We start from the raw sequence: 25,344 nt of genomic DNA, 5'->3' as shown, positions 1-25,344 counted from the left end.
GGAGGGAGGCTTATCAACTTTTGGGCAGCTCCTGTGATTTCCTGTACAGGGACGTGATGAAAAATGAGAGCACAAGATCATTTGAGTCATGACAGCCATGGGGTGGTTTCTCAATATTTTATCTGATTTTAGTCCTATCTCTCAATCCGGACATCCCCACTCACATGTGGTCCTCGTTCCTGCAAATGATTATTGTATTCTTTCATTTCTAAAGGTGTTCCAGGGCAGCAATGATGAGTAATGGAAGTTATTCTTGGGAGACTTTATTACAAAGATTAACACACATCCTACTCACCAAGCATTTAAACCCCTCCATGCTATGTCCTATAATTTTTTTATCAGAGTAATAGTTAATGGAGTTCACATTTTCTTTAAGATTGACCACAGAAGAAGATCAAATCTGTGATGAAAGTATTTATGATCTAATTTTCAAATCATTTCATTTTCTTATAAGCTCTATTTTATCATGACATATTTGAATAATATATTTTTATTAGTTACTAATAACTAGTCGGTAAATTCACCCTCATATGAGATGTTATTTTAAGATATAGCAGAAAATTAAAAATAGTCATATGCATAATTTAACTTCAATTTGTAGTCTAATATTTTTAAATAAAAAGTTTATAATATGCAATAGAAAATGGAAAATATGAACACAAATATAGAGAGCATACCTCTGGAAATACAGGGTAGAAATATTGTAGGAGCAATAACACTACCTTTCATAGTCATTGTGCTTGAAGCATCATTAAATCTTAAGATATATTTATAAAACTTCCTAAGTCTACAAAGCAAAGAACAGGGGAGATTTGTGATGGAACAGAAATCCAAGAAAGTTTCAATTACTGCTAAAGGTAATGCAGAATGAAATGATAGAAAAAGAATAAATATTGAAATAAATCACTTAATCACTTAATCACTTACCTTCCCATTAATTGTCGATTTGCTCGAGCGGGTGCCAGTAATGTCTCCATTTGTCCCTGTTGCGTGCTAGTGTGGCCCAATGGCGCCTGTTCACTCTAGGAACATGAAGAGCCTTAAACTGATCATTCATGATCTTGATGAAGAAGTCTGACCATCTGGTAGGTGGGCAGCCACGCAGTCTTTTGACATCCCGTGGAATCCAGTCAGTAACAGCTCTAGTCCAGCAGTCGTCTTTAAATCTCATTACATGACCAGCCCATCTGATTTTTGACACCTTGGCAAATGAGACAGCGTCCCTGATTCTTGATCGTCGACGGATGTCGGAACTCCGGATTCTTTCTCTCATTTGAGTGGAACATGATATTCCAAGCATAGTTCTTTCAATTCCTCTTTCGGAGACCCGAATAGCGTTCTCATCCTGTTTGCATAGGGCCCAGTCTCTGAGGCATATGTTAATGCAGGAAGAACAGTGGAATCAAAGAGATGTGCCCGGAGCCGGAGGTTCTTCATCCTCTTAGCTATTTCTTCGATGCTCTTGAAGGCATTCCAAGCACTCTCTTCCTCCTGCGCTGCTCGGGTGCCAGGTCATTTGTCATGTTGACTTCTCGACCTAGGTACACATAGCTGTTGCATTCGAAGATGGTCATTTCATTGAGAGCGAATGGGGCATCAGGAAGGAGGCTGTTTCTCATAAACATTGTCTTCGTAAGATTCAGCTGTAGTCCGACTTTTCCACATTCACGGTCGAAGTCGGCCAGCATTTGTGCCGCTTGGCTGATGTTTGGTGTTATTAAAACAATATCATCAGCAAAGCGGAGGTGGTGTAGTTGCCGACCATCTAACTTCACTCCCATTCCTTCCCATTCCAGTCGTCACATGATGTTCTCGAGGGGGGCACTGAAGAGTTTCGGTGAAATGGTATCACCCTGCCGAACCCCTCTCTTGACATCGATGATTACTTCTTTGTAGAATGGTGAGATCAGTAGTGAATCCACAATACAGCTCATGGAGGATCCTGATGTATTGGGCTTGAATGTCCTGATTGGCTAGGGCTTCAATGACCGCTTCCGTCTCAACAGAATCAAAGGCCTTCTTGAAACCAATGAAAGTTAGACAGAGCGGCATCTTGAACTCCCGAGAAAACTCAATGAGCTTGGTTTTCATGTGGATATGGTCGATGGTGCTGAATGCTTTGCGGAACCCAGCTTGCTCGCATGGTTGTCCTTCATCTAGTGTTCTGCCAATCCTATTTAGGATGACTTGAGTGAACAACTTGTAGATGACAGACAATAGGCAAATCGGGCGATAGTTGCCAATGTCATGGATGTCTCCCTTCTTGAACAGTAGTACGGTCCTGCTGATTTTCCATTGGGACGGAACCTTGCATTCAGACAGGTAGCATGTGAAGAGCCGAGCCAGTGTATTGATGAGTACTGACGGCAGGTTCTTCAGGTGTTCAGGTCTGACCTTGTCTGGGCCAGGTGCTGTTCATTTCTTTACTGACGAAATGGCGTGTCGGATTTCCGAAGGAAGAACATTGGGAACGACATATCCATCCTGTGAAATTTGGTATGTTGGCAAGTGGACATGGCTATCGAAGAGATTTGAGTAGAAGTCATGGATAATCTTCTCCATTGCCGTTCTGGAGGATGTGATAGATCCATCAGGACGTCAGAGGGCAGTCATCTTGGTCTTGTAGTTGGCAAAGGACAGGCGGGCATTACGAATACTTTTCCCGGCTTCTGCTGCATCTACCAGCACTTCTGCTCTTCTCTCTTTGAGGTCTTCCTTGATCGCATCTGTATACTGCTTTGTGAACTCTGAAGTTCGCTTGTGGTTGCCTGAGGCATGCACCAAACCACGTTGGTGAATAAGCTCAAGAGTTTTCGCAGACAGGCTTTTTTTGTGGCTATCTCTCTCTTGGCGTTCCTCGCACAATCATGGAGGTGCTGAACCAGTCGATCGTATTCCTCGTCAATGTTGTCAACAATGAAATAAATAAATGTAATATTTAAGGGAACATGCGGCCGACCCGGTTTCAATTCCTCCACCCCTCTCAGAGAGCCTGGCAAGCTACCAAGGGTATCCTGCCTGTATGGCAGAGCCTGGCAAGCTCCCCATGATGTATTCGATATGCCAAAAACAGAATCAAGTCTCACAATTTGTTGTGAGATGTTACTGGTGCCTGCTCAAGCAAATCAATGAACAGCAGGAGGACACGACAGTACTACAGTGCTACTAATAGATAGTTTTGCAAATTAGTGGCAGAAACCTAACTAGATATCTTGATTTTTCAAAAATTACCAACCATTTATTTTAATACCAAAAAATTAAAATATTTAGTTCATGTTTGAGGCAAAAAAATCATACTTTTGATAATGTAATGATAGATGGAAGTTTTTCTGCATTTGTCAAAACCATTTTAGGTTCTAAATGACATATAAATCTAATGCAAACTATATACTTCAGTTTATAATAGTTCGCTAATAAAAATTAATTTCAGTGATTATTCCATTTTTAGATGGCAGTAGGAAAACTGTGGGACTAGAGCATGACTGTGAAACTGAAATTTTGTGCAATTTTTCAGACAGTATGTTATAATAAAATATTCCAAATCTTAATTGAAAAAATCCAATATAATAAAATATTCTAAATTTTAATTGACAAAATCCCAAAATCATAAATATCAATATAGTTGATTACAGTAGAAATTACATTCAGCAAACATAAATATACTTAAAATGAAATGATAAAAATTCAATTTAATTAGAGAATCTAAATTAAATATTTTACTTCATAGACAGTAATATAGCAATTTAACAATATACACAAATATTGAAAAATTTATATGCTTAGGAAGCTGTTATACCAGTATGGTTATCATTAAAAACAAATTAAAAAATCCACAACAAGATCACTTCACACTTATTTTTTATTGAAGTAATACTGTTATAACATTATATCACTTACTATTACACACTTAGCATTATATCACATAATATACTATTACAATCAGCATCTGTACATGCCATATTTATTCACTACCAAAATAGTATGTTATTTTCTCATAGAAATACACATATATATCTTCCTATGATCCAGGGATTTTAATTTCAGGCTATTTATTTGAGAAAAATGAAAACAAATGCTCAGAAACACACATTTAAAAATGTACTTGGCAGTTTATATATTACAGTCAAACTAAACTGCTGCTTGTATATCTCAGCATGTAAACAAGCCATAGTGTACCCATACCAATAAATAGGACTAGAACTATATAAAGGACAAACTGGTGATACATTGTAACCATTTGGTAAATCCTCAACAATGTTATATTAAGTAAAAGAAAGCATAAGAAAAAAATTTTATCCTATGATCCTAAATATAAGAAGTGAAATGACTGACAAAATCAATCTTTGATGATAGATTGGAAATGGCAATTTCTCCTGACACAGAAAAGGCCCTCCCGTTGATCGTCGATTTGCTCGAGCGGGCCCAGTAACGTCTCCATTGGAGACTTTGTTGTTACTGTGTCTGGCATATCGAATACTCTCGGCTTGCCAGGCTGACACAGAAGATGACAGGAAAATACCTGGGGGAACTTTCAGGATGATGAAATGTTTTACATGTTAGGGTTTGAGTCAGGGGAGTGTGCTCATTGTCCAAAATGGACAGTAAATGTGTGATCTGTGCATGTATTGATTTTTCTTTGCACATCTACTACTACTAATTAAAAGTTTTATAATATATAAATATAAATAATATAATTATAGCATAAATATATAAATATTATAATTAAAGTTACTTAGATCACATGTACCATAAACATATTTTGTTTGACAGGATTAATGATGTCAATGTATAATCCTGAAATATAACAAAATCTGACAAAAAGATCTGGTCCTCAAAGAACACAGAGTCTAGTAACTCTTGCTTGTATTCTACATGAAAGGAAGAGTCAGGATAAAGGACAAAGGATAGGATAGATGTGTCACAGGAGCGTCACTAGAGGACTGTGAATGGACAATCATCTATTCTGAAAAAAAATACCTTAAAGTTTAAATATACACTGACTTTGAGTTGTTTTTTTTTATTTATTTATTGAATCACTGTGGGAAAGGTTACAAAGCTTTCAGGTTTAGGTCTCAGTCATGCAAATATCAAACATATTTCCCTTTACCAATACTTATTTTTTACCATGAAGAACCCCAATAAAACCCCACCCCCACCCCTCCCAATCCCTGTGAGGCAAATGAATTCTAGTTAACACTCTATCTGCTTTGATTAGATTCACTGTTTCAATAAAAGATTCACCACTATTATTTAGAGTTTACCCCTCCCCCAAATCAGACACGCTGAAAAAGCATTGTGAAGTGATTTGCTTTCTACAGCTGGGTTCGGGAATTAAATGTTGGTTTTGGATTTCTGCTATTTTACCTATTGACCCTGGAAGTATTTCTACTGAAAGTCAGATAGTTAAGAAATTGGTTTCTGTGTTCTGGAGTCGTGGCCGTGCTGGAGAGCCGCTCGTGGGGGGCAACTGGTGGCCTCGGTAGGGCGTGAAGGGCGGACCGAAACGCCCCCCTTCCCATGAGGTTTTAGTCGCCCCCACACCCCCGGCTCATACCTGCTGTCCACAAGGCTCCCATGCGGCCGCCATCTTTCTTTCCAGAGAGGAGAGGGCGAATGGGGTAACACCCTTTCCCCTCCAGACAGACATGATGGCCTGGATTAACGCATAGTCCGTTCACTTTTCTGCTCCAAGCTGCCGGGTTCTGCATTAAGTCCTTGTGCTTCTGGGGCCGTGGCTGTGCTGGAGAGCCGCTCACGGGGGGCAACTGGTGACCTCGGTAGGGCGTGAAGGACGGACCGGAACACCCCCCTTCCCATAAGGTTTTAGTTGCCCCCACACCCCCGGCTCATACCTGCTGTCCACAAGCCTCCCATGTGGCCGCCATCTTTCTTTCCAGAGGGAGGAGGGCGGAAGGGAGCAACACCCTTTCCCCTCTGGCAGACTTGATGGCCTGGATTAACACACAGTCCGTTTCACTTTTCTGCCCAAGCTGCTGGGTTCTGCATTAAGTCCTTGTGCTTCTGGGGCTGTGGCCATGCTGGGGAGCCGCTCGTGGGGGGCAACTGGTGACCTCGGTAGGGCGTGAAGGATGGACCGGAACGCTCCGCTTCCCATGAGGTTTTAGTCGCCCCCACACCCCCGGCTCATACCTGCTGTCCACAAGGCTCCCATGCGGCCGCCATCCTTCTTTCCAGAGAAGAGAGGGCGAATGGGGCAACACCCTTTCCCCTCCGGGCAGACATGATGGCCTGGATTAACGCATAGTCCGTTCACTTTTCTACTCCAAGCTGCTGGGTTCTGCATTAAGTCCTTGTGTTTCTAGGGCTGTGGCCGTGCTCCAAACTTAACTCTGATTTTCAGGGAGAAAGGTTCGGTGGTTTACTTCCCATTGATCACTTTGTATATAGAGAGATGTTGCGTGGCCGTGTAAGTGGCCGCGCGGTTTTGAGAAAAAGTCCTAGTTCCCGCATACTCGAGCTGTGCTTGTAGAGGCTTCTGGTCACCCGGGTTCCATTTGGCAGAGGCGGGATGCAGTACCTACCCCCTCTGGGACTTCCCAGTGAGCTCGGCTCTTTTTGGAACCTGTTTTTTTTCCCCTCCGGGATCTGTGGTTCCCGCCCTCCATGTGGTCCTTCTCTTGGGCTGTATGTTGTAAAGATCTGACTTTGAGTTGTTGGCTTATAAAATTCACCATCATGAATGAAAAATTGAAAATGGTGAAAAATGTTCTAAAGATGGCAATTGAAATCTGAAAAACTGATTCACCTCAAACCTGATGCAAAAATTCATAAATTTATTATAAAAATCAAGTATTTTATTCATTCAACATTTATTAATATGGGGAAATATTCTAAGCCTTCCATGTTAAAAGAGGTTGCTTTTGGAATTATACCCAATTACCAATCATTCAATTTGCTCCAATATTATAGATAAAATGACAAGAATCTTTTGTGAAAAAGAATCTTTTGGGCTTTTAATTCATAATTAATGTGACCATAATAATTTAGACTTTCCTGAACTGACTTCTTCAGCTGATTAAAAAGATATACACAAACGAATATTTGTTGTAGTTCTTAGTATAATAGCTAGGGTATAGAAACAACCCAATTGTTCAATGCAGGTGGCTGGATAAAGAAATTATGGTGTATATGTGCACTGGAGTACAGAACAGCCACAAATAAAGATAAATTTATGCAGCTCACCACAACTTGGAAGGGACCCATGAAAATATCTCATTCTCAAAGAACACAGAGTATAACTAATTAAGGCAGAAGGAGAAGATCAAATACCAGTTATTCTCACTCATGTGTGATACATAGAGAAAAAGTTGTATAGATAGTATGAATAAAAAACAAACCCATCTGGATTTAAGAACTGAGAATACCAGTTAGAGAGCAAGTGGATGGGAGGAATTGATCAGGTATACACTCAAAGTAACATAGGCCTTTGGTGGAAGTTGTGGGCACTTTGGTGGTGATGATATGAGGTAATTGTATGCATTACTACATTAACACAACTGTAGCTATGTTACCTGAACTACAATTTATAATTATAGAAAAAATATACTTGGTGAGATAAGAAAAATATTTTAAAATATTCAAAGAAGTCTGTTATGTGCATATTTTTCATTTAAAATGAATCACATTTTTACACACACCCCACACAAATAGATCTGTAGCCTATATTAGGCAATATTCATCTGGGGATGGATAATGTTTCCTGATCAGGTAAGCTGTGAGACGCTGACTTCGGTTTTTAACATTTATAAAGTTACTCATAATTGAGTTTTGTACACACAATATTTCAGTTATATTGAATAACCAGTGTCAATTTCCCTCCATCAGTGTCCCCAGGTTCCTTCCCACCTTCAACCTCCCTCCTTGACAGAAAGACTGTAAGGTATTAAGGAGGGGATACCTAGGTCACCTTTGACCCTGAAGTATAGGAAGGAGTAGAAAACTGGAAAGAAAAACATCAAGGGTGGGAATTAAAAGGACATGGACTGGAAGTAACGGAAATAGGGGTCAGGGGCCTCAGGGACATTGGTGGGGTAGAAGTGTGGTATATACATAATTCCAGCATCGCTGAAAGCTGGAGATCCAAACTACAACCAAACTTTAGTTTTTCACAAACTCTAGTTCAGGCTGTCTTTAAAAGATGGCACTCAGTATTTGCGTAACAGTCAAGACCCCATTCCATTTATATGAGCATAAAGATGATCTCAACTTATTTCAATCAAGGGTTAACATAAACAATACCATTAAGACAATGTCTTGAATTAATAGATACATGACTGGATATCAAAGTTTCATCTTGCTAATCAGGACACTTGCCTAATCATGACATTTTCAGGGTCTTATGAGAAGGGATACTTCTGTTTCATTAAACTTCACGAATGTCTTTAAATGCCCTGCTTGGGGAAGAGGCAGCTCAGATAGAGAAGGGAACACCAAGTAAAGGATGTTGGGAGGACTCATTCAGGTTGAAAGGTGTGTACGGAAAGTAGACTATAGACCAAATACGATGGCCGCTCAATACCTCTATCGCAAACTGCAACACCCAAAAGGAGAGAGAATAAAAGAGAATGCCCTGCTGCTGAGGTGAGGTGGGGTACTGGGGATGCTGGGAACATTGGTGGATGAGAATAGGCACTGGTAGAAGAATGGGTAAACGATCACTGTATGACTGTAATGCAATCACAAAAGTTCTTAAGTTTGTACCCCACAGTGATTCACTAATAAAAAGAGAGAGAGAGAGAGATTTCTTTAGTGAATGTAACTGCTGTTTATGCTGTAGGACATTCCATACTTAAAGAACTCAAGAAGTGTGTCAATTATAAGTCAATTATAAGCTACTGACACTGGGAATTATAAGTCAATTATAAGCTACTGACACTGGAAAGGACAATTCAAACTGGAGAACACTAAAGGGGACACAATCAAAACATCTGAATTCAAGTTAAAAGGAAGAAAGGATGTTGATATCTGGCCATAGGGAAGTTCTGTACAGCAACCACAATACTCCACACAGCCTGATTAGATGCATCCACTGGATATCACATAGCAATCGGGGGCTCTGACAGATGCACAAGAAAGTTCGTTAGTTGATATCAAGAATATACAAAGCACTGGTTGAACTCTACAAGAAGAAAACACCTAACCCCATCAAAAAATGGGGGGATGAAATTAACAGAAACTTTCCCAAAGAAGAAATCCGAATGGCTAAGAGGCACATGAGAAAATGCTCTACATCACTAATCGTCAGGGAGATGCAGATCAAAACAATGAGATATTATCTCACACCACAGCGACTGACCCACATCCAAAAGAACAAAAGCAACTGGTGTTGGCATGGATGTGGTGAGAAAGGGACTCTCCTTCACTGCTGGGGGGAATGTCGGCTGGATCAGCCCTTTTGGAAAACAGTATGGATGATTCTCAAAAAATTAGAAATTAAGCTCCCATTTGACCCAGCAATACCACTCTTGGGAATATATCCAGAAGAGGCAAAAAAGTAAAGTTGAAATGACATTTGCACTTCTATGTTCATTGCTGCACTATTCACAATAGCAAAAATCTGGAAAAAACCTGAGTGCCCAAGAACAGATGACTGGTTAAAGAAACTTTGGTAAACTTACACAATGGAGTACTATGCAGTTGTTAGAAAAGATGAAGTCGTGAAATTTGCATACAAGTGGTACTATATGGAAAGTATCGTGCTAAGTGAAATGAGTCAGAAAGAGAGGAACAGACATAGAAAGATTGGATTCATCTGGGGAATATAAAGTAACAAAATGGGAGACTAACACCCAAGAATAGCCGAGATAAGTACCAGGAGGTTCACTCCATGGCTTGGAGGCCAGCCACACATGCTAGGGGAAAAGGCAGCTCAGATAGAGAAAGGAACACCAAATAAAGGGTGTTGGGAGGATCCTCCCAGGATGAGAGATGCATGTTGAAAGTAGACTATAGATGGAACATGATTGCCACTCAATGCCTCTTTTGCAAACCACAGCACCCAAAAGGAGAATGTGAATACCCTGCCACAGGGGTGGGGTGGGATGGGGAGAATGTGAATACCCTGCCACAGGGGTGGGGTGGGATGGGGGGTGGAGGAGTGGGAGGGATGCTGGGAACATTGGAGGTGGGAAATGGGTACTGGTGGAGGGATGGGTACTTAATCATTGTATAACTAAAACCCAAGCACAAAAATTTGTAAGTCTACAACTGTACATCATGGTGTTTCACTAATAAAAACTAAAAAGGAAAAGAAAAAAAAGAAGTTTGTAAAACCTGCAAACACTTATACAGATTCTTCCAGCTCCCACATGTTCCAGAAGAGACTTCATGTCACTTTTGTCTCAGGAAGCACCATAACTCCTACATATACCCTCATGTGGGGAACAGGATGGGAACTTAGAGCAAAAAACACTGCTATGAAAATAAGACTACTCTCAATATCTATTTTTACTCTTCTTCCTTCCATCCTTCTTGCCAGAGTTTGAGAACTGAAATGTCATGAAAGGGAGACTCTTTCTGGGATTGATGATGATTCTTCCACACAGTCCAGCTATTCAGTCATATTTTGTCTTCCTTTGATGTGTCTCATTTCATAATGAACTTAAGCTATTTGAAGTTTTGTTTTGTTTTCTTTGGAGGTAGGTACTCCCAGAAGTACTGAAGGCTTACTTCTATCTCTGCAGTCAGGGATCACATTTGGCAGGGCAGGGAGCTTGTATGTGGTGTCGTTGATCAAACCAAGGTCAGAGGCATGCAAAAAAAAAAATTCCCTGCCTACTATATTATCTTTGCAGCCCTTAACTATTTGAAGATTTTAAGTATGACTTGTATTGTAATTTCAAACATTCAGAAAAATTCTTCAATTCAAAAGATATTTCAAAATAACTTTTTAAAAAATATTGTATTAGTGAATCACAGTGAGGTACAGTTACAGACTTACAAACTTTTGTGCTTGCGTTTCAGCCATACAATAATCAAGTACCCATCCCTCCACCAGTGTCCATTTTCCAACACCAATAGTCCCAGCATCCCTCCCATCACCCTCACCTCATTCCCTCCCCCCATCCACCTCTGTGGTAGGGCATTCCCTTTTGCTTTCTCTCCTTCAAAATAACTTTTTAATATGCATTCAATGGTGCTCTCTAATCCAAACCTGTATTTTTAAGCTAATTCCAAATATATCAGAATGTAACTGTACTGAGTTAGAGCCAAAAGGAGGCATTTGAGTCAAAATTAGATCAACAGAATGTACCCTAACTTGATATGGTTCATGTCTTCATAAAAATGGAGGCAAGACACAGAATATTGAAGGAAGACTATGTGAAGGATCAAGGACAGAAGACACTGATAGAAATCAAGTATGTGCCTTTGTAGCTAAAAGCCCTCCCAATGTCTTTATATTAACGTCTACAAATTTATGAGAAAATTAATATTAGCTATTATCAGCCTTTTTGTGATACTTTTCCTGGTAGTCTCATAATAGATCACTTGATCACTTGATCCCCCGTTATTCATCGATTTACTCGAGCGGGTGCCAGTAACGTCTCCATTCATCCCTGTTGCATGCTAGCATAGCCTAATGGCATCTGTTCATTCTAGGAAGATGCAGAGCCTCAAACCGATCATTCAGGGTCTTGACGAAGAAGTCTGACCATCTTGTAGGTGGGCGTCCACACGATCTTTTGATGTCCTGTGGAATCCAGTCAGTAATGGCTCTAGTCCAGCGGTAGTCTGTAAACCTCTTTACGTGTCCAGCCAATCTGATTTTTGATGCCTTGGCAAATGAGACAGCGTCCCTGATTCTTGAACATTGATGAAGATCAGAACTCCAGATTCTATCTCTCATTTGAGTGAAGCGTGATATTCCAAGCATAGCTCTTTCAATTCCTCTTTGAGATACCTGAATAGCATTCTCATCCTGTTTTCATAGGGCCCAGGTCTCTGAGGCATATGTTAATACAGGAAGAACAGTGGAATTGAAGAGATGTGCTCATAGCTGGAGGTTCTTTGTCCTCTTAGTTATTTTTTCAACGCTCTTGAAGGCATTCCAAGCCGCTCTCTTCCTCCTGCATAACTCAGGTGCCAGGTCATTCATCATGTTGATTTCTTGACCTAGGTATATATAACTGTTGCATTCAGAGATGGTGGTTCCATTGAGAGTGAATGGAGCATTAGGAATGAGGCTGTTTCCCATTGTCTTCCTAAGATTCAGCTGTAGTTCGACCTTTCCACACTCACGGCAGAAGTTGGTCAGTATTTGTGCCGCTTGGCTGATGTTTGGTGTTATTAGAACGATGTCATCAGCAAAGCAGAGGTGGTGTAGTTGCCGACCATCTATCTTCACTCCCATTCCTTCCCATTCCAGTTGTCGCATGATGTTCTTGAGGGTTGCACTGAAGAGTTTTGGTGAAATGGTATCACCCTGCCGAACCCCTCTCTTTACCTGGATGATTACTTCTTTGTAGAATAGTGAGAATCTTGGTAGTGAATCCGTAATAGAGCTCAGGAAGGATCCTGATGTATTGAGTTTGTAAGCCCTGATTGGCTAGGGCTTCTATGACTGCTTCCGTCTCAACAGAATCAAAGGTTTTCTTTAAATAAATGAATGTTAGACAGAGCAGCATCTTGAACTCCTGAGAAACCTCAATGAGCTTAGTAATAGTGTGGATATGGTCGATGGTACTGAATCCTTTTCGGAATCCAGCTTGGTCACATGGTTGTCCTTCATCTAGTGTTCTGCTAATCCTATTCAGGATGACTCGAGTGAACAGTTTGTAGATGACAGACAATATGCAGATTGGGCGATAGTTGCCAATGTCATGAATGTCTCCCTTCTTGTATAGTAGTACAGTCTTGCTGGTTTTCCATTGGGATGGAACTTTGCATTCAGACAGGTAGCACGTGAAGAGCCGAGTCAGTGTATTGATGAGTACTTATGGTAAGTTCTTCAGGTGTTCAGGTCTGATCTTGTCTGGGCCAGGTGCTCTTTGTACCGACGAGATGGCGTGTTGAATTTTGGAAGGGAGAACATTGGGAACGATATATCCATCGTGCGGAATGTGGTATGTGGGCAAGTGGACATGGCTATTAAAGAGATCTGAGTAGAAGTCATGAATAATCTTCTCCATTGCCCTTCTGGAAGATGTGATAGATCCATCAGGATGTTGAAGGGCAGCCATTTTGGTCTTGTAGTTGGTGAAGGACAGGTGGGCATTGCGAATGCTTTTCCCAGCTTCTGCCGCATCTACCAGCACCGCTCTTCTCCTGTCTTTGAGGTCATCTTTGATGGCTTCTCTGCATTGTTTTGCCAGCTCAGACGTTTGCTTGTGATAGCCTGAGGCATGTGCCAAGCCATGTTGGTGAATAAGTTCAAGAGTGTTCAAATAAAGGCGTTTTTTGTGGTTATCTCTCTCTTGGCATTCCTCGCACAATCATGGAGGTGCTGAATCATTCGATAGTATTCCTCATCAGTGTTGTCAATGACGGCATCTTCCCATGTTACCACAACAGAGCCAAAGAGCTCCCAGCTGGTGGGCGTTCTGGGAGTTCTCTTCTTCAACTTTGCATTCTTTTCTCCCCGTTCTGTGAGGTAGAATTTTGCACGAAGGAGACATTGGTCCGATCCCGTTTGGAATTTTGGGACAATAGCAACATCGGTTAGGCAAAACCGCTGATTGAATATGATGTGGTAAGTTTCATTGTGGAACCATCCACCAGGAGACTCCCATGTCCAATGTTTAGATTCAGCCTTTTGGAATGGTGAGTTACCATGGCAGGTCTTGGTTGACATGATGAACTCAGACAGTCTGTCACCCTGCTCATTCCATTCTAGGCCATGGGTTCCGATGTGGAGTTCATCGTCTGATCTTCTTGGTCCTATCTTGGCATTAAAATCACCGACAATGGTCTTGTAGAAGGTGTGATCTTCTTTATAGAACTTCTCCAGCTCCATGTAGAACTTCTCAATTTCTCTTTCACCAAAATTGGATGTTGGTGCATAGACAACAAAGATAGAAACTGCAGCAGTGAGTCATATCTATTCAAGTGTAATCGTCCTATTCGGGTTTTTAGGCATTCAAATGAATCAATGCTCATGGCTAAGTTCGTGTTGACAAGGATACTGACACCACTGATGTCTCTTTTGTCACATGTTCCAAGGAACAGTTCTTCTCCTGTGTCAAAAATGGCATGATGTAATTGAGATCTTCTCGTTTTGGTCAGACAAATGATGTCGTACCTGATCTTTAGCGCTTGTACCATCAAGTCCTCAATGGATGAATCAGATGCCAGCATATGTGCATTGAAAGTACAGACAATCATTTTTGTCTTTCTTTGTTTTGGCAGCCTATTTCTGCCTTGGGATTTTATCAGCCTTTCCTTCTACATCCTTCTCAACTCTGCCGTATTCAGGGTCAGGGGAATGAGATCCATTTATTTTTACTGAATTTGGCATATCAAATAGACCACAGATAGCTTGCCAGGCTCTGCCATGTGGGTGGGATATTTAAGGTACCCTGAAAAATTAAATAAATGTAAAGAAAAAGTCGCACAGCCGCGAATCTATTATGAATCTCATAATAGATACCAACCTGATGTTTTAGGCATTTGTTCAGCAAAAGCTCTTGAAGTTTGATGTGTAGAATTTTAAATTAGACCATTGTCTTTTGGAGATTATCCTTAGTACGCTGGATGAGCATACTCAAAAATTAATGCACTTAATAAAAAGAATCTGAGGGTAAATTTTCATCCCTTGGAAGTCTACAGAAGCAGACTAGCAAATCACATGTAGGTTTTCAATATATGATAAATATAATAAAAATCTCAAATTTAGATACAAATTCATATGGAAATAATGCCATGAGAATGATTACAGTTGATGTAAACCATGAGATTGCTTGGCTATATCATGATGGTGTTTGCAAAGAAAAAGTATCCTGGAAGACTAGGTAGATGGATGTAGGAGATCATTTTATTGGTATGGTGAGAATCCTAGAAACTAATCAGGCATGAAAACATCACACAGATAAGAGATAGCATATGAATGTTGTCACAAATTATTCTATAAACAGCAAATTGCACTTTTATGTACCAAAATAAATACAAGAGAGGGAACCTGGAGACATGTAAAACTGAAGTGAATATACCTTACCCTTGCAGAAATTTTATGAGAGTTAAATAAGTTTGTGGTAAGCAATGTACAGTGGTGGAGGAGTGAGTGTTGGAACATTGTATGACTGAAGCCCAATCATTAATAGCTTTGTAATTGTCTATGCCATAAATACTCAATAACAAAGTAAAATAAAATAAACAGAAGGAGTAATGCTAAAGCATAAACCCCAATCACATCTTCTATAAGGGCACTGCAGGTGGTTAAAATATAGCATTATGTCTGGGTGTCCCCAACATTGTAGTGCTGATCTGTATATCAAAATAGAAAAGTAGAAAAAGGAAGATGGGAGCCATCACCTTCCCCAACTTCAAACTGTACTACAAAGCAGTAGAAATTAAAACAGCATGGTATTGGAATAAAGACAGACCTGCAGACCAATAGAATAGGGTTGAATACCCTGACAAACACACTCAAATATATGATCATTTAATTTTTGATAAGCTACCAATAAATATGAAGTGGAGCAAGGAAAGCATCTTGAGCAAGTGGTGCTTGTCTTGCATCCTGCCAACCTGGGTTCAATCTCAGGCTCCAAATATGATTCTCTGACCACCACAAAGAGTGATCTCTGAGTGCAGAACGATGAGTAAGTTCTGAGCACTGCTGGATTATCCCCACCCTAAAATGAATGAAATGGGGGTCAGAGAGGTAGTACAGTGGTTAGAGAACTTGCCTTGCATGTGACAACCCAGGTTCAATTCCCAGAACCCCACATAGTCCCTTGGGCACAGAGATAGGAGTAAGTCCTGAGCACTGTGAGGTGTGGCACAAAAAACACAAAACAAAACTTGAACAAAATAATTATATGTGTTTTTGATCAACTTGTGAACCACTTCGATGAAGTGGTATAATTTTTTATCAATTTATTGACACCATGATTTATGAAGTTATTAATAGTTGAGTTTAGACACAACTATGTTACAGCCCCAGTTCTATTGCCACAGTGTCAACTTTACCTCCGCCAATGTTCCCTTCCACCCAAAACCCAATCCCCTAGCCTGCCTTTTTGAATGAACATTTTAAAATTTGGTTGCACAATTTGGTGAAAACTAGAAGTTCGCTGACTTCACTTTGAGTGCTTGTTAAGGAACACTCCGCCTCTAAACACCTTATTTCATTAGTATTATTAGCATGGTTATTAAATGTGTCATTAAATATCATTGAGATGCACCTGAGGGCACATGGAATGATAGCAATGAATTTTAGAACTCAGGGTGATTTCTAGAAACCTCAGAATTTATTCCTTTGGATAGCGGACTTCATGGAAAAACTGAGTAGAGACCTTTAATGCATATCTTGATAGAGCTAGCCTAGATCTAATGATTTGACTACTAGAACTGAAACAAGATGCTTCTTCAATCAACCTATTAAATGAAAAATGCTTAAACAAAACTTAAAGAAAAACGTGAAGGCTCTGTAAAACAGTACATGACAAATATCTTGATATAGAAAATTTAACAACTGAAGGGCTAGAAAGATCGTAGAATAGGTAGGGTACTTGCCTTGCATGTGGCTGACCTAGGTCATGCCACATGTGGTCCCTCCTGAAGCCAGAGTCAGGAGTAAACCCTGAGTACCACTAGATGTGGCTCCTCAAAAACAAAACAGTTGGACAGTTAGCTATGGAGGTTTTATTGTCCATTCTAAACACATAGGAGACCAGTTTAAAGAAGAACTATCACATTTGGGTATTCTTGGATCATACTGTTGATAAAGTAAAAGAACATGTGGATCACTGTTATCGGTATGAGAATGAAGAGAAACTAGAGGCCTCATCTGGGAAAGCGGAGAGATGTTTATAAGCTTTAGAAAGTATAGTTGAATTTGCTCAAGCGGGTACCAGTAACATCTCCATTGCGAGACTTGTTGTTACTGTTTTTAACATATTGAATACACCACAGGGAGCTTGCCAGGCTCTGCTGTGAGGGCGGGATACTCTCGGTAGCTTGCCGGGCTCTCCGAGAGGGGCAGAGGAATCGATCCCGGGTCAGCCTTGTGCAAGGCAAACGCCCTACCTTGATAGCCTAGAAAAACTCACAACTAATTGACTCATTAACTAAGTAAAGCTTTACAACATTGTGAAGAATTGACTCAGCACTAAAACCATGCTGCAAATAGTATTTGTTTACTAGATAGTAATCATCTGCCTCAGCAAAATGAAACTAAGCACGTGGGCAAAGGAGAGGAAAAATGCACGAGAGCCAACACTGGAGAGTGTTGCTCAATGTAACTAATGAAAATAAGTGGGGGAGCATCAAAACAGGAGAGAAGGATGGTTTAATTGCCACAGTAATGAATTGTGTGCTTCAGATTTCCAAGTTCTTAAATCAGGAGTAAAAATTTGCTGTTCAAGTGCTGTGCTTAGGTCTACTGATAAATCTTGTGGACTAAATGCTCATCATCTTCACAATATCATCATCATGGAAAGGCCATGTTATTTTGATTCTTCAATTTGTAGTGGAGAATACAATAGCTTTAGAATAGTTGGACAAGTTAATTCCATTGGTGCTTTAATGAAGCTATTCTCTGAGAAAGAGCAGCCCCATTGGTATAGAGTAAAACAGGAGTTGAGCAAAGGTTCTCCCACCATTCAGCATAATAAGAGTGAAGAGTGGTAAGAAACAAATGGAAAAGTATAGCAAAGAATGGGTTTGCAATACAGATACTGAGAGGCCTTCATGTTTGGTCCTTTACCTATTTTCAGCACACATCTCCCATCCAGAATGATCCCTTCCAACCATCGTTATCATAATGGCCCCTTTCCTCTCCCAACTGCCCACTCCATGAGGATTCCAGTCCTTGAGTTAGGATTCCAGCCATGGACTAATCCTCCTAGCCCTCGTTTCTATTGTCCTTGTGTGTTAGTCTCATACTATGTTTTTTTTTTTAATATCTAACCCCTTTTCAGTGTATCAACTGAGAAGAACAATAAAAAAGGAGAAGGAGGATGAAGAATTTCACCTCAATAATGTCCTTCAGCATACTGGTAAACACATGGAGGATTGCATTGTTGCCTCATCCACATCACTAATCCTTGAGTGTCTCTGCCAAAAGAGTTCTATCAATGTTACCACTGTTTAGAAATATCTTCCAGAAGGGGACTTTTCAATAATGGTGGAATTGCTTTAAAAGTTCCTGAGCTGGAGGTTTACTACACGGCTTGGAAGCCAGCCTCAAATGCTGGGGGGGAAGGCAGCTCAGATAAAGAAGGGAACACCAAGTAAAGGGTTCTTAGAGGACCTGCTCGGGTTGGGAGATGCATGCCGAATATAGACTATAGATTGAACACAATGGCCACTCAATGCCTCTATAGAAAATTACAACACCCAAAATGAAAGAGAGAACAAAAGCGAATTCCCTGCCACAGAAGTAGGGTGGGGAGAGGGAGAATAGGGTGGGGTGGTGGGAGGAATACTGGGGTCATTGGTGGTGGAGAATGGGCACTGGTGGAGTGATGGGTACTCTATCATTGTATGACTGAAATGCAAGTACGAACGTTTGTAAGTATGTAACTGTACCTCATGGTGATTCACTAAAAGAAAAAGATAAATAAAAAATAAAATAGTTCAAATATTAAAAAAATAGTTACTGAGCTTCATGAATCTTACTTGGGCTGTTGGAACCACAAGCCAGATTAAATGGCTCTCTCATTGCTAGCTGCTTTACTTTTGCATCAGATAATCAGTGTTGCCGTAGCTATTTTTAGATAAATAAAATTCACAGGAAAAGTCCTTGAAGACATAGCAACAACATTCATCGACATTGCTTATACTTGAATTCTTAAGGGCATCTGATTTCTTCGTTATGCATTCAACATTTGCTAGTGATGGTTACTACATCAATGTGCAACTGTCAAAATGAGAAAAGGTGAATAGAAATTAAAGAGGTTGAGGCACTTGCCTGGCAAGAGACTAATTTCATTTAAAATCACTGGCACCACATACTGTCCCTCTGAGCACAGCCAGGAGTGATCCTGACCAACAGGCAGGAGTAAGCCCTGAGCACAAAAACCAAAAATTTTAAAATGAGGGGAAAGGTTTTGGCTCTTAACAATTTCATATAGTATTTAAATTCACATACTTTGGCAGAGTTATAGTCTATCTTTGTTCTCTTGCTTTGTTCTGGGCAAATTTAATGAGGAAAATTTGTGTTGCTGCTAGTGCAACTCCAGTATATGTTGGCATTACTGTTGACATGTCATCCACATTAAAAGACAGCTTATCAACTGTGGTATCAGATGATCTGAGGACAGTCTAAACAACAGCTTAGTTACTTTTATCAGACTCATTTACCTCTTTACTGAATGATTCCAGTCATAAATAAGAGTTTAATAATTTCATAATTTTTTGATTATTGAACTATCACTGTCTAATTTAAATCAGATTGCATCCAACGACATGAGGGATTAAGAGAATATTTTTATTCTCGAGCGAGAAAAGGATCATCTATATGGGAGTCTTACACCAGAAATAAAAACATTGAGAATGTGGTTCAAGATGTTCTAAGATAATAATGCAATAAAAAAGAGCAGGAACTTCTCTTTTCAACTCTGATTTTGTTTCTCAGCAAAACAAAGTTAAAAAGTAAAGCAAAGATGAATGTTATATAATAATCAAGGAGTTAACCTAACAAAAACTATATTAACTTCAATATTTGTACATACATCATGGTCCACTCGAATATACAGAACAATTGTGTAAAGACACAAGAGATACATTGAAAGTGACAAAATAATTGCTGTGGATTTAACATGCTTCTTATTGCAATAGACATTTTACGCAGTCAAAAATTTTTAAATAAGATAATTAACAGAAATATTTAACGAGATGAATGGAATAGACATACAGAAAGTTTCATCCTCAATACAATGAATATACATTCTTCTGAAGTATATGTGGAAAATTCTAAAAACACAGATTGCATGTGAACACACACAGAGAAAGTCATAAAATCCATATAAATTGGAATAAACTGCCAAGCTACCAAATCATCTTGGGTACATTGATCTGACTGAAAGTGCCTGATTTAAAATGCTGTGCCCTTCTTGGAATGAGAAGTAGGCAGATTCTCTTTTGTTCTGGATAGGCCCAGTAGCCATTACAACTAACCTGCTCTGACATGTAACCAGCCCAGTTTCAGAGCTGGACTTCAATAAGCCGCCATAGCACCAGATTATCCTAGGTAGATCAATCTCTCAACTGAGAACTCTGTGATCTTCTTCGAATGGGGGTGGGAAGATTCTCTGGTCTTCAGGATAGACTCAACAGTCACCACACCCAACCTCCTTTGACATATGAAAGACCCAGCTCTACAGCTCGAGTATCTTTGGAACATCTCCAAATTTTTCAATACTAACAATACTAGTAGGAGCACAGAAAATCTAATAAGACAGTTTCATAGAAGCCCACTAAGCTCAGTGAGAAAAAGCAATAACAAATAAGGCTCAACCAGCACCAACCAACTCAGTAAATCCTCAATTACATTAGTAACACCATTTTGAGATATAAGAGCAATCACAAATTGGCTCTTATTGATCTATTTTCTGATAATTCTATTTACCATTTTATTGTCACAGAAAAATATGAAGTAGGGGCTGGAGCAATAGTACAGCAGGTAGGGTGTTTGCTTTGTATGTGGCCGACCCGGGTTCAATATCTGGCATCTCATATGGTACCCTGGGCACTGCTAGGGTAATTCCTGAATGCAAAACTAGGAGTAGTCCCTGGCAATTGCCAGGTATGCCCCAAAAAGAATATATATATTATCATATATATATGATTTTGCCAGTTAAGGGGGCAGCCTTGGAGACTTGGGGGCTATATGAGAAACTTGGGACATTGGTGGAGAGAAGGTCACATTGGTGATGGGATTGGTGTTAGAACACTGGTTGTGGGATTTGTGCCTAAATAAAAACTTTATTATAAAGAACTTTGTAAATCATGGTGCTTAAATTAAAAAATAAAAAATATATAAATCAGATAAGAGAAGGAACACATGGAGGGTGCGGGATCCCGGAGGAAAAAAAAAAAAGAAAAAACAGGTTCCAAAAAGAGCCGAGATCACCCGCAAGTTCCAGATGGAGTAGGTGCCGCATCCCGCCTCCCCCAGATGGAAACCCGGTGACCAGAAGCCTCTACAAACACAGCTCGAGTATGCGGGAACGAGGACTTTTTCTCAAAACCGCGCGGGGTTACGCGGTCGCGCGACATCTCTCTATATACAAAGTGATCAATGAGAAGTAAACCACCCAATCTTTCTCCCTGAAAGTCAGAGTTAAGTTTGGAGCATGGCCACAGCCCCAGAAACACAAGGACTTAATGCAGAACCCAGCAGCTTAGAGCAGAAAAGCGAACGGACGATGAGTTAACCCAGGCCATCATTTCTGCCCAGAGGGGAAAGGCTGTTGCCCCATTCGCCCTCTCTTCTCTGGAAAGAAGGATGGCGGCCGCATGGGAGCCTTGTGGACAGCAGGTATGAGCCGGGGGTGTGGGGGACGACTAAAACCTCACGAGAAGGGGGGCGTTCCAGTCCGTCCTTCACGCCCTACCGAGGTCAACAGTTGCCCCCCACAAGCGGCTCCCCAGCACGGCCACAGTCCCAGAAGCACAAGGACTTAATGCAGAACCCGGCAGCTTGGAGCAGAAAAGTGAAAGGACTATGCGTTAATCCAGGCCATCAAGTCTGCCGGAGGGGAAAGGGTGTTGCCCCATTCGCCCTCTCTTCTCTGGAAAGAAGGATGGCGGCCGCATGGGAGCCTTGTGGACAGCAGGTATGAGCCGGGGGTGTGGGGGCGACTAAAACCTCATGGGAAGGGGGGCGTTCCGGTCCGTCCTTCACGCCCTACCGAGGTCACCAGTTGCCCCCCACGAGCGGCTCTCCAGCACGGCCACAGCCCCAGAAGCACAAGGGCTTAATGCAGAACCCAGCAGCTTGGAGCAGAAAAATGAAAGGACTATGCGTTAATCCAGGCAATCATTTCTGCCCAGAGGGGAAAGGGTGTTGCTCCCTTCCGCCCTCCTCCCTCTGGAAAGAAAGATGGCGGCCACATGGGAGCCTTGTGGACAGCAGGTATGAGCCGGGGGTGTGGGGGCGACTAAAACCTCATGGGAAGGGGGGTGTTCCGGTCCGTCCTTCACGCCCTACCGAGGTCAGCGGTCGTCCCCCGCGAGCGGCTCTCCAGCACGGCCATGGCCCCAGAGGCACAAGGACTTAATGCAGAACCCGGCAGCTTGGAGCAGAAAAGTGAAAGGACTATGCGTTAATCCAGGCCATCAAGTCTGCCGGAGGGGAAAGGGTGTTGCCCCATTCGCCCTCTCTTCTCTGGAAAGAAGGATGGCGGCCGCATGGGAGCCTTGTGGACAGCAGGTATGAGCCGGGGGTGTGGGGGCGACTAAAACCTCATGGGAAGGGGGGCGTTCCGGTCCGTCCTTCACGCCCTACCGAGGTCACCAGTTGCCCCCCACGAGCGGCTCTCCAGCACGGCCACAGCCCCAGAAGCACAAGGGCTTAATGCAGAACCCAGCAGCTTGGAGCAGAAAAATGAAAGGACTATGCGTTAATCCAGGCAATCATTTCTGCCCAGAGGGGAAAGGGTGTTGCTCCCTTCCGCCCTCCTCCCTCTGGAAAGAAAGATGGCGGCCACATGGGAGCCTTGTGGACAGCAGGTATGAGCCGGGGGTGTGGGGGCGACTAAAACTTCATGGGAAGGGGGGCGTTTCGCTCCGCCCTTCACGCCCTACCGAGGCCACCAGTTGCCCCCCGCTAGCGGCTCTCCAGCACGGCCACGACTCCAGAACACAGAAACCAATTTCTTAACTATCTGACTTTCAGTAGAAATACTTCCAGGGTCAATAGGTAAAATAGCAGAAATCCAAAACCAACATTTAATTCTTGAACCCAGCTGTAGAAAGCAAATCACTTCACAATGCTTTTTCAGCATGTCTGATTTGGGGCGGGGGGGTAAACTCTAAATAATAGTGGTGAATCTTTTATTGAAACAATGAATCTAATCAAAGCAGATAGAGTGTTAACTAGAATTCATCTGCCTCACAGGGACGGGGAGGGGTGGGTGGTGGGGTTTTATTGGGGTTCTTCATGGTAAAAAATAAGTATTGGTAAAGGGAAATGTGTTTGATATTTGCATGACTGAGACATAAACCTGAAAGCTTTGTAACCTTTCCCACGGTGATTCAATAAATAAATTAAAAATATATATATATATAAATCAAAAATTATCAATCCTTTTCAATCACAGTACTATAAAACTAAAAATCAACCACATACAGAAAATCAAAAAAAAAGAAATATGTGGAGACAAAACAAAATTCATTTGAATAATTCTTCAGTCAACAAAGAAATGAAAGTTGTAATAAAAAAATTGTCTGTAGAAAACCAAAACAAAGAAATAACATCTCATATCCCAAGGGACGCAGCAAAGACAGTACTAAAAGGGAAATTAATCACAATACAACCCCAAATCATAAAGAAATGAAACTTTCTTAGAGACAATCTAACCTTATATGTAAAAGAATTAGAAACAAAAAAATAAGACTCAAGTCTCAGCAAAAGAAGTAAATACTAAAAATTAAAGCAAAGATCAATTAAATAAAAAAAACACCTGGTTCTTTAAAGAAATAGTAAAAGACAATAAATCCACTATCGTAATCATACACATAGAAAGAGAAATATTTTATCAAAATATTCAGAAATGAAAGCAGCAAAGTTATAACTGATGCTTCTAAAATGCAAAGGATCTTAAGAGATCTTTTATATATATTTGTGCAAATTAAGTAGACAACAGATAAAAAAATGACCAATTTTTAGAACCATACATACATCCAAGACTAAATTGGGAAGAAAAAAGCATAAAAGACTAATATAAAGCACAGAAATAAAAACAACAATCAAATGTCTCCCTATGAGCAAATGCAGAAAACAAAGAACAGAAAGTTTATGAGCGATGGTATACAAAAGGTATAATAATATGGGATGGGAATATCAGAACAAACATAACTCAATCCCCAACACCATATATGGTTTCCCTAGCACAACCAGTAATGGTCCCATAACACACAGCTAAGAGTAAGCTTTGAGCATTTCTGGACATGACCTCAATCCCCGTCTCTCTTTTGTAATATGAAGGAACAATAATTTCTCTAATGCAGGAGAATATCTGGGAGAGAATTAAGAAATCTTTCCAAAGGTGATGAGGACATCTTTTGTTGTGATTAGAGTTTGAGTCAGTATTTGGTTGCTGTTGCCCAAATACATCAAACTGTGCAGTTTGATCTACATTAATCATACACTCTCAATTATGCCTCAAATAAATAAGGAAGTATTAATATAGACTCATTTAAATTTATTATCTAGAAAGTATGCACCTAATGTTTTATGTAGTGGCATAAACATCAGTAAAATACAATGAGAATCAGGGGCTGGAGCAAAAACACAGCAAGTTGGGCGTTTGCCTTGCACGTGGCCGACCCAGGTTCGATTACCAGCATCCCATATAGTCCCCCAACCACCGCAAGGAGTAATTCCTGAGTGCATGAACCAGGAGTGACCCCTGTGCATCGCTGTGTGTGACCCCAAAAAGCCAAAAAAATACAATGAAAATCAGGTAAACTCTATACTATACCAATATAATCTAGTAAGATCTTCTGGAACCCTGAAATGAATACCAAAGATCCCCCAAAAAGGGCAATATCAGGGGCCAAATGAGAAGCAATGCACTTGTGTTTCATTAAGACAAGTGATTGGAAACCAAAGGAAGTCAGTCTATTACAGATCTCAAATTTACTCTAATCTTGTTTGATCTGGTTACAATAGCTCATGCTTTCAAAAGCTGAGAACAATGAAAGTCACACACTGACAGATAGCAACTCAAATATGGCATATGAACTTAGTTTTGTCATGCTATGAAGGTTCATAAATTTATAATTTATCAAGACCTTTATTCAGATCATATTTATTTATTTCTTTATTGAAACACCATGAGATACAGTTACAAAGCTTTCATGTTTGAGTTTCAGGCATACAATGATTGAACACCCATTCCTCCACCAGTGTACATTTTCTACCACCAAAGTCCCCAGTATCCCCCACCCCATCTCAACCCTCCCCCCACCTCTATGGCAGACAATTTCCCCCATACT

General features: G+C 40.7%; 1 pseudogene; it reads left to right on the top strand.

Moving 5' to 3' along the window:
* Nucleotides 1-11,304: 11,304 nt before the first annotated feature.
* On the top strand, nucleotides 11,305-18,847 carry LOC130016002 (wings apart-like protein homolog; annotated as a pseudogene).
* Nucleotides 18,848-25,344: the final 6,497 nt, after the last annotated feature.

Source organism: Sorex fumeus, unplaced genomic scaffold (genome assembly GCF_029834395.1).
Source record: "Sorex fumeus unplaced genomic scaffold, SorFum_2.1 ptg000007l, whole genome shotgun sequence".
Lineage (NCBI taxonomy): Eukaryota > Metazoa > Chordata > Mammalia > Eulipotyphla > Soricidae > Sorex > Sorex fumeus.
This window is presented reverse-complemented; position numbering and strand designations above follow the sequence as displayed.